Raw genomic sequence first — 8340 nt, 5'->3', positions numbered from 1 at the left:
GTCGCTCGGGTCCGCCCCGGCGGCGCCCAGCGCCCTGCGCCCATTCCTGGCTGGCGCCGTTCCCCTCGCCGTGGCCACCGGCCTCCCTCGCTCCTCCTCCTCCCCTGAACCCCCACCACCTCGCCCCGGCCTCGCTTCGTCCGCCCCGACGCACCGTCCTGGCCACTTCCCCCTTTTTGCTCGCCGCCGTATGGGCAGCTCCTGCCGGCCCGCGTCGCCGGTGGCGCCCTGCTGCTCCCCCGTCGGCGTTTCCCCTCCGGTGGCCGCCCGGCCTTGCCCCGGTCCTCCTCGCCCCGGCGATTTGGGCGAATGCCCAGTCGGGCGCCACACCCGCTCGCCCGCAACCACACCCGTGGCCCGACCCGAAATGGCCTATGTGCCACTGACCACAGGGGCCCACGCCCCATAACGTTTTATAAAAAAAGGAATTAAAAATAATAATAATAATAAAATAAAATAAAATAAAAATAAATATATTAAATAAATAAATAACAACTAAGATAATTAAAATATTAATTAATTAATTAAGTAAGTAATTAATTAAGTTAATTAATCCTGATTAGATTAACCTAATCACTAATTAAATTAACTAATCTGTAATTGAACTAAACAGAGTATGACAGGTGGGTCCCACTGGACCCACACGTCAGGTTGACCAGCTCAATGGTCAACGTTGACCTGCTGACATCACTCTGATGTCATGCTGACGTCATAAATTCATTTTCGAATTAAATAATTAATTAATTAAATTCCAGAAATTATTATAATCTTTAGAAAATCATATCTTTTAATCCGTAACTCGGATGAAAATACTTTCTACATGAAAGTTGCTCAGAACGACGAGACGATTCCGGATACGCAGTCCGTTCGTCCGCCACACACCCCTAATCTATCGAACTCGCAACTTTCCCCCTCCGGTTCATCTGTCCGAAAACGCGAAACACCGATGATACTTCCCGGATGTTTCCCCCCTTAACCGGTACCACCTCATACCACGTTAGGGCCCACCTAGCATCGTTACTTGTCATGTCATGCATCGATATGCATTTGTTTGCATTGTATTCATTGTTTCTTCCCCCTCTTCTCTCCGGTAGACTACGAGACCGACGCTGCTGCTGCCCAGTTCGACTACGGAGTTGACGACCCCTCCTTCTTGCCAGAGCAACCAGGCAAGCCCCCCCCCTTGATCACCAGATATCGCCTATTCTACTCTATACTGCTTGCATTAGAGTAGTGTAGCATGTTACTGCTTTCCGTTGATCCTATTCTGATGCATAGCCTGACATTGTTGCTACACCTGTTGATACCTTACCTGCAATCCTAAATGCTTAGTATAGGATGCTAGTTTATCATCATTGGCCCTACATTCTTGTCAGTCTGCCTTGCTATACTATTGGGCCGTGATCACTCGGGAGGTGATCACGGGTATATACTATACATACATACATACTATACAGATGGTGACTAAAGTCGGGTCAGCTTGAAGAGTACCCGCGAGTGATTCACGGATTGGGGGCTGAAAGGACCTTTGTCCCGACGGCCCTCTGTGTGGTTCTTTGTGGCGGAGCGACAGGGCAGGTTGAGACCGCCTAGGAGAGAGGTGGGCCTGGCCCTGTTCGGCGTTCGCGGACACTAACACGCTTAACGAGATCTTGGTATTTGATCTGAGTTGGCTACGAGCCTATACGCACTAACCATCTACGCGGGAGTAGTTATGGGTATCCCGACGTCGTGGTATCAGCCGAAGCACTTCAGACGTCAGCGACGGAGCGGCGCGCGCCGAATTGGACTGGAACGCCACTAGGCTAGGTCTGCTTTCGGCCACGTACGCAACGTGCAGGTGTGCTATGGGCGATGGGCCCAGACCCCTGTGCGCTTAGGTTTAGACCGGCGTGCTGGCCTCTCTGTTGAGCCTAGGTGGGGCTGCGACGTGTTGATCTTCCGCGGCCGGGCATGACCCAGGACAGTGTGTCCGGCCAAATGGGATCAAGCGTGCTGGGTAAGTTGGTGCACCCCTGCAGGGAAGTTAATCTATTCGAATAGCCGTGATCTTCGGTAACAGGACGACTTGGAGTTGTACCTTGACCTTATGACAACTAGAACCGGATACTTAATAAAACACACCCTTCCAAGTGCCAGATATAACCGGTGGTCGCTCTACCTCAGGGATATGAGGAGGGGATCGCCGGGTAGGATTATGCTATGAGATGCTATTTGGAGATGCTACTTGGAGATGCTACTTGGAGGACTTCAATCTACTCTCTTCTACTTGATGCAAGACGGTGGCGGCGTGAAGCGTAGTCTTCGATAAGACTAGCTATCCCCCTCTTATTCTGGCATTCTGCAGTTCAGTCCACTGATATGGCCCTTTACACATATACCCATGCATATGTAGTGTAGTTCCTTGCTTGCGAGTACTTTGGATGAGTACTCACGGTTGCTTTCTCCCCCCTTTTTTCCCCCTTTCCTTTCTTTCTGGTTGTCGCAACCAGATGCTGGAGTCCAGGAGCCAGACGCCACCGTCGACGACGACCCCTACTACACCGGAGGTGCCTACTACTACGTGCTGCCCGCTGACGACGACCTGGAGTAGTTTAGGAGGATCCCAGGCAGGAGGCCTGCGCCTCTTTCGATCTGTATCCCAGTTTGTGCTAGCCTTCTTAAGGCAAACTTGTTTAACTTATGTCTGTACTCAGATATTGTTGCTTCCGCTGACTCGTCTATGATCGAGCACTTGTATTCGAGCCCTCGAGGCCCCTGGCTTGTATTATGATGCTTGTAGGACTTATTTATGTTTTAGAGTTGTGTTGTGATATCTTCCCGTGAGTCCCTGATCTTGATCGTACACATTTGCGTGCATGATTAGTGTACGATTAAATCGGGGGCGTCACAAGTTGGTATCAGAGCCGAATGCCTGTAGGAATCCCCCCTTCCACACTCCTTGGCCGAAGTCGAGTCTAGTCACTACAAAACTTTTACTAACATGGCTGTGAGCCTTACGGGCCCACGTCGCCATTGGGTGGTACTAGGATCTTTTACTCCTCGACCTTTACTCTGGGACTCTGAACTCTTTTTTACTCGGGTTAAACGAAATTACTAACTCTGACATTAGGATCCCGTTACCACGTTCACCCCAAAGTTGGATAAGCCATAGTTATTCTGTAGGATAGCATTTTAAATAGTGCCCATGTTGTCATTTGACTCCATTGAAACGTCTTTGTTTTCAGATGGAACCTGCGAGGCAGGTCGTGCGCCACACTGCGGCCATTGGTGCCTCAGGATCACCTGCTGTGCTAGCTGATATGATGACCTATCTGGGTTATCGCTGGCACCCTGAGTACACCGTCTACGAGGAGTACCAGGACTTTAACCAGGAGCAATACCGTGCCATCGTCCACCTCTACTCTCGGGAGTATGAGTCCACTACCGTGCTGCACACCGCTCATGGTGTTGGAGTGACCATCGAGATGGCAGTCCACGATGTGGCTCATGCTGCTCTGACACGTCTTCGTGGAGAGTATCAGTCATTGGACACTTCCCCTTTCAGACACATTCCTATCGCATCTGACGTTGGCGCGGAGGGATACTACACTGCCGCCTACTCCACCGTCACCCGAGAGCCCTTCCACCATCAGCGCCTGGTTCTGCATGCTGATGGGCTGGACCGAGCTAACAGAGCTCTTCGCCACGAGTTGTACACCACTCGTCAGCACCTTTACAGGGCTCTAACGCGGTTGCACCCCTTTGTCCGGTCTGGACAGCTGCCGCGTTCTGCGATCTACCCAGCCAGGACCGTGATGCCCCACGGTGTCGGATGGCCAGAGGTGGGAGGCTACTCTCCCGCACTTGGTCCTCTTCTGCCACCTGAGCGTCGGGTTCTACACCAGAGTATCCGCGGCCCCCAGGCCACTGACGTGGAGGACTATCCGTTGCCTCACTACCAGCTGTCAGGTTACAACTACCTTCACAGTACCTCCTGGGACTGATGTAGTCTTGCTCATTAGTCTTAGATGCACTCGCGAGCCTGCGTGCCGCCTATGATGACTTAATATATGTACTGAACTCTGTGTACTGAACTCTATGTCCGACCCCTTTTGTAAGTTATGCCGACTATCTATGTGGTATCTGTCGTGCTCCTTTCATTATGCATGTTTCATCATGAATGACTCTTGTCTATGCAAATTTCTCAATACTGAACTACCCCTGTTATATATTAACAGGATGGTTAGACCAGCTGGTCGTGGTCGTGGTGGCAACTTCCCACCACCGCCTGAGTACATGGCTGGTATGATCCAACAGCTTGAGATGAATCGCCAGTTCATGGAAAACATGATGGCTCAGTTTCCTCGCCCCAATATGAACCAGCATCCAAACACAACAACTCTGCAGGATTCCATACGCCTCAACCCAAGTGTGTACCGCAGCTCAACCCAGCCGCTTGATGCTGATGACTGGCTCCGTGACATCACCTATGAGATGGAGTCTGCTGATGTAGCCCCTGCCAGCTATATCACTTTTGCTTCATTCTTTCTAAAGGGACCCGCAGCGCAATGGTGGGACAGCCACAGGCATACTCTGCCAGTTGGGACAATCATCTCCTGGCCAGACTTTCAGGCTGCCTTCCGTGCCCGCTTCATTCCTCAGGGAGTCATGGACAGGAAGAAGCGTGAGTTCCGCAACCTCACACAGGGCAACAAAACTGTGGAAGCTTATCAGCGGGAGTTTCTGGACTTATCCCGCTATGCTGAAGAAGACATTGCAACTGATGCTCGCAGACAGGAGAAGTTCCGTGAAGGCCTTCAAGCTGACATCAAGCTCACACTTCTAGTGCATGACTTTGCCGATTTCGCCACCTTGGTGAACAAGGCCATCAATGTCGAGACTGGTCTGCAAGAACACCAGAGCTCTCAAAGGCGCAACCATGACACGGGCTCATCTTCGGGCCCGCCCTCGCAGAAGCGTAAGATATGGACCCCGAACAGCATGTACCGTCCAAATGCACCTGCCCCAAGGCAGTCTTATGCTACACCTCGTCTGCCGGCTGCTCCAACTAGGCAGCCGAGACTTCCAGCTCCACCACCCCAAGCTCCTGTTCCTACCCCCGAGAATGGGTTGTGCTTCAGGTGCGGACAACCAGGGCACCGTGCTAGGGAATGCAACCAGAAACAGAATCAACTGGCCCTTCCAGCAACTGGCCGTGGGAACAACCAGGCCCGCAACAACAATGCCAAGTCTTATGGCCGTGTTCATGCCAACCACATTGATCTGAATGAAGCTCAAGACCAGCCTGCTACTGTGATGGGTACACTCCTCGTAAATTCAGTACCAGCATCCGTTTTATTTGATACAGGTGCATCGCATTCATTCATGTCCGAAGATTTTGCATACAAGCACGATGTTAAATTTGAGCAGATGAACACTTCGGTAGTGGTAAAAAACCCCGCGGGACAATGTCAGACCTCCATGGTTGGCATTGACGTCCCTGTGGAAATCGAAGGGTTGGAGTTTCGTGCCTCGCCCATTATACTGAAGTCGTCTAACATTGACCTCATTCCGGGAATGGATTGGTTAAAGGCGCATACTGCTTCTATTGTTTGCGCCACTAAGACCGTCCATCTGCTACACCCTTCTGATGAAATAATTAGCTACGATGCTCATCTGGTTCGGAATGCCGAGGCCAGACTTTATGCCTTAAACGCATTGAATGCTGCACCACTTGAGGGCATTGAAAACATTCCCGTCGTGCGTGAATTCCTAGACGTCTTTCCTGAAGAACTCCCAGGGATTCCCCCTGCTAGAGCTGTCGAATTCGTCATCGACTTGAAACCAGGCACCACTCCTATAGCCAAGCGACCCTACAAGATGCCGTCGCATGAACTCCTTGAGCTTAAGGAGGAAATCGATAAATCTCTTCGAAGTGGTTTCATTCGCCCAAGTTGCTCTCCTTGGGGAGCACCTTCTCTCTTTGTCAAGAAGAAAGATGGGACAAACCGATTGGTCCAAGACTACCGTCCTATAAACCAAGCTACCATTCAGAATAAGTATCCTCTTCCTCGGATCAATGATCTGTATGATCAATTGGCTGGTTCATCAGTGTTCTCTAAACTCGACTTGAGGTTGGGTTACCACCAGATCCGTGTTCGTAAGGAGGATATCCCCAAGACCGAATTTGTGACTCGTTATGGTTCATACGAGTACACCGTCATGTCTTTCGGCTTGACCAATGCTCCAGCCACCTTCTCTCGCCTGATGAACTATATATTCATGGATTACCTCGACAAGTTTGTCGTGGTTTATCTGGATGATATCCTGATATTTTCCAAGAGTGAAGAAGAACATGCTGAACATCTTCGTCTTGTGCTGGAAAAGCTACGAGAGCATCAGCTATATGCCAAGTTCTCCAAGTGTGAATTCTGGCTTCCCGAAGTAACCTATCTCGGGCATGTCATCTCTAAGGATGGTATTGCCGTCAACCCTGAACGAGTTCAGGCTATTCTCGATTGGACTCCTCCGAAGAACGTTAAGCAAGTCAGAAGTTTTCTCGGTCTCGCCAGCTACTGCCGTCGATTCGTCGAGAGCTTCTCCAAGATTGCCAGGCCTCTGACTAACCTATTGCATAAGGGCGTCAAGTTCCAATGGACAGACAAATGTCAGGAAAGCTTCCAGGCACTCAAAGACAAGTTGACTTCTGCCCCAGTACTAGCTCCACCTGATACTAAGAAGGACTTCATCATTTACTGCGACGCTTCCCGTCAAGGATTAGGCTGTGTCCTAATGCAGGAGCGCAAAGTGGTTGCTTATGCCTCTCGACAATTGCGCCCTCACGAAGAGAACTACCCAGTTCACGACCTCGAACTTGCTGCTGTCATTCATGCGCTAAAACAGTGGCGACATTACCTACTCGGTAATCGCTGCGAGATCTTCACTGACCACCAAAGTCTGAAGTATCTGTTTACTCAGCCAGACCTGAACCTCCGTCAGCAGAGATGGATGGAGACTGTTGCAGACTTTGATTTGGGTATTTCCTATACACCAGGCAAGGCTAATGTAATGGCTGATGCCTTGAGCCGCAAGTCTTACTGCAACCACCTCCAGGTTCACAAAGTTCAGCCCTCACTCGTTGAAGAATTCAGAAAGCTGAACCTCCATATTGTTCCTCCGGGTGCACTCGCTCCCCCTCCTCCGGAGTTCCGCAAGATGAATCTCCGTGTTGTTTCCCAGGGATCCCTCTATACCCTGGCTATTGAACCCGATCTCGTGGGCACCATAAAGACAATGCAGGGATTTGACTCTGAAGTCTACAAGATTAAGCAAGACCTCAAAGAAGGAAGTCCCTCATCCTTCACTATTGCTGATGATGGCGCCTTGTACTTCAAAGGCCGCCTAGTGGTGCCGTGTAAGAAGGAAAACCTGAATATGACTCCGAAAGTTATGAAAGAAGCTCATGATACGCCTCTATGTATCCATCCTGGTAGTACGAAGATGTATCAAGACATTCGTCAGAGATTCTGGTGGTCTAACATGAAACAAGACATTGCTCGTTATGTTGCTGAATGTGACGTTTGCCGTCGTATCAAAGCAGAACATCAAAGGCCTGCTGGAACTCTGCAACCTATATCTATTCCTGAATGGAAATGGGACCATGTCGAGATGGACTTCGTTACTGGATTCCCCAAATCGCAGAAAGGCAATGATGCTATTCTTGTCGTCATTGACCGACTTTCTAAAGTTGCACATTTTCTGGCTGTCAAGGAAACGATCACTGCTAGTCAGCTGGCAAACCTCTACATGACCAGAATTGTCTCGCTTCACGGTATTCCATTGGTAATCAGTTCAGACCGTGGCAGCTTATTCACTTCAAGATTCTGGGCAAGTTTCCAAGAAGCTATGGGCACTCATCTGTCTTTCAGCACTGCTTTTCATCCTCAGTCACAAGGGCAAGTTGAACGTGTCAACCAAGTTCTCGAAGACATGCTTCGAGCTTGTGTTATTTCCTTCGGCAAGAAATGGGAGGAATCTCTCCCGTATGCTGAGTTCTCTTATAATAATAGCTATCAAGCTAGTCTGAAGATGGCCCCCTTCGAAGTGTTATATGGACGAAAGTGCCGAACCCCTCTGAACTGGTCAGAAACGGGGGAACGTCCACTCTTTGGTCTGGATATTATCCAACATGCCGAAGAGCAAGTCCGCATTATTCGCGAGAATCTCAAGACTGCTCAGTCACGTCAGAAGAGTCAGTATGACCGTCATCATAAAGACATGGTCTATCAACCTGGCGAAAAGGCCTATCTTCGCGTTACACCAATGAAGGGTGCTCACCGCTTCGGGATCAAGGGCAAG

This window comes from Triticum dicoccoides, chromosome 6B (assembly GCF_002162155.2).
Source record: "Triticum dicoccoides isolate Atlit2015 ecotype Zavitan chromosome 6B, WEW_v2.0, whole genome shotgun sequence".
Lineage (NCBI taxonomy): Eukaryota > Viridiplantae > Streptophyta > Magnoliopsida > Poales > Poaceae > Triticum > Triticum dicoccoides.
Note: the sequence above shows the minus strand (reverse complement) of the source record.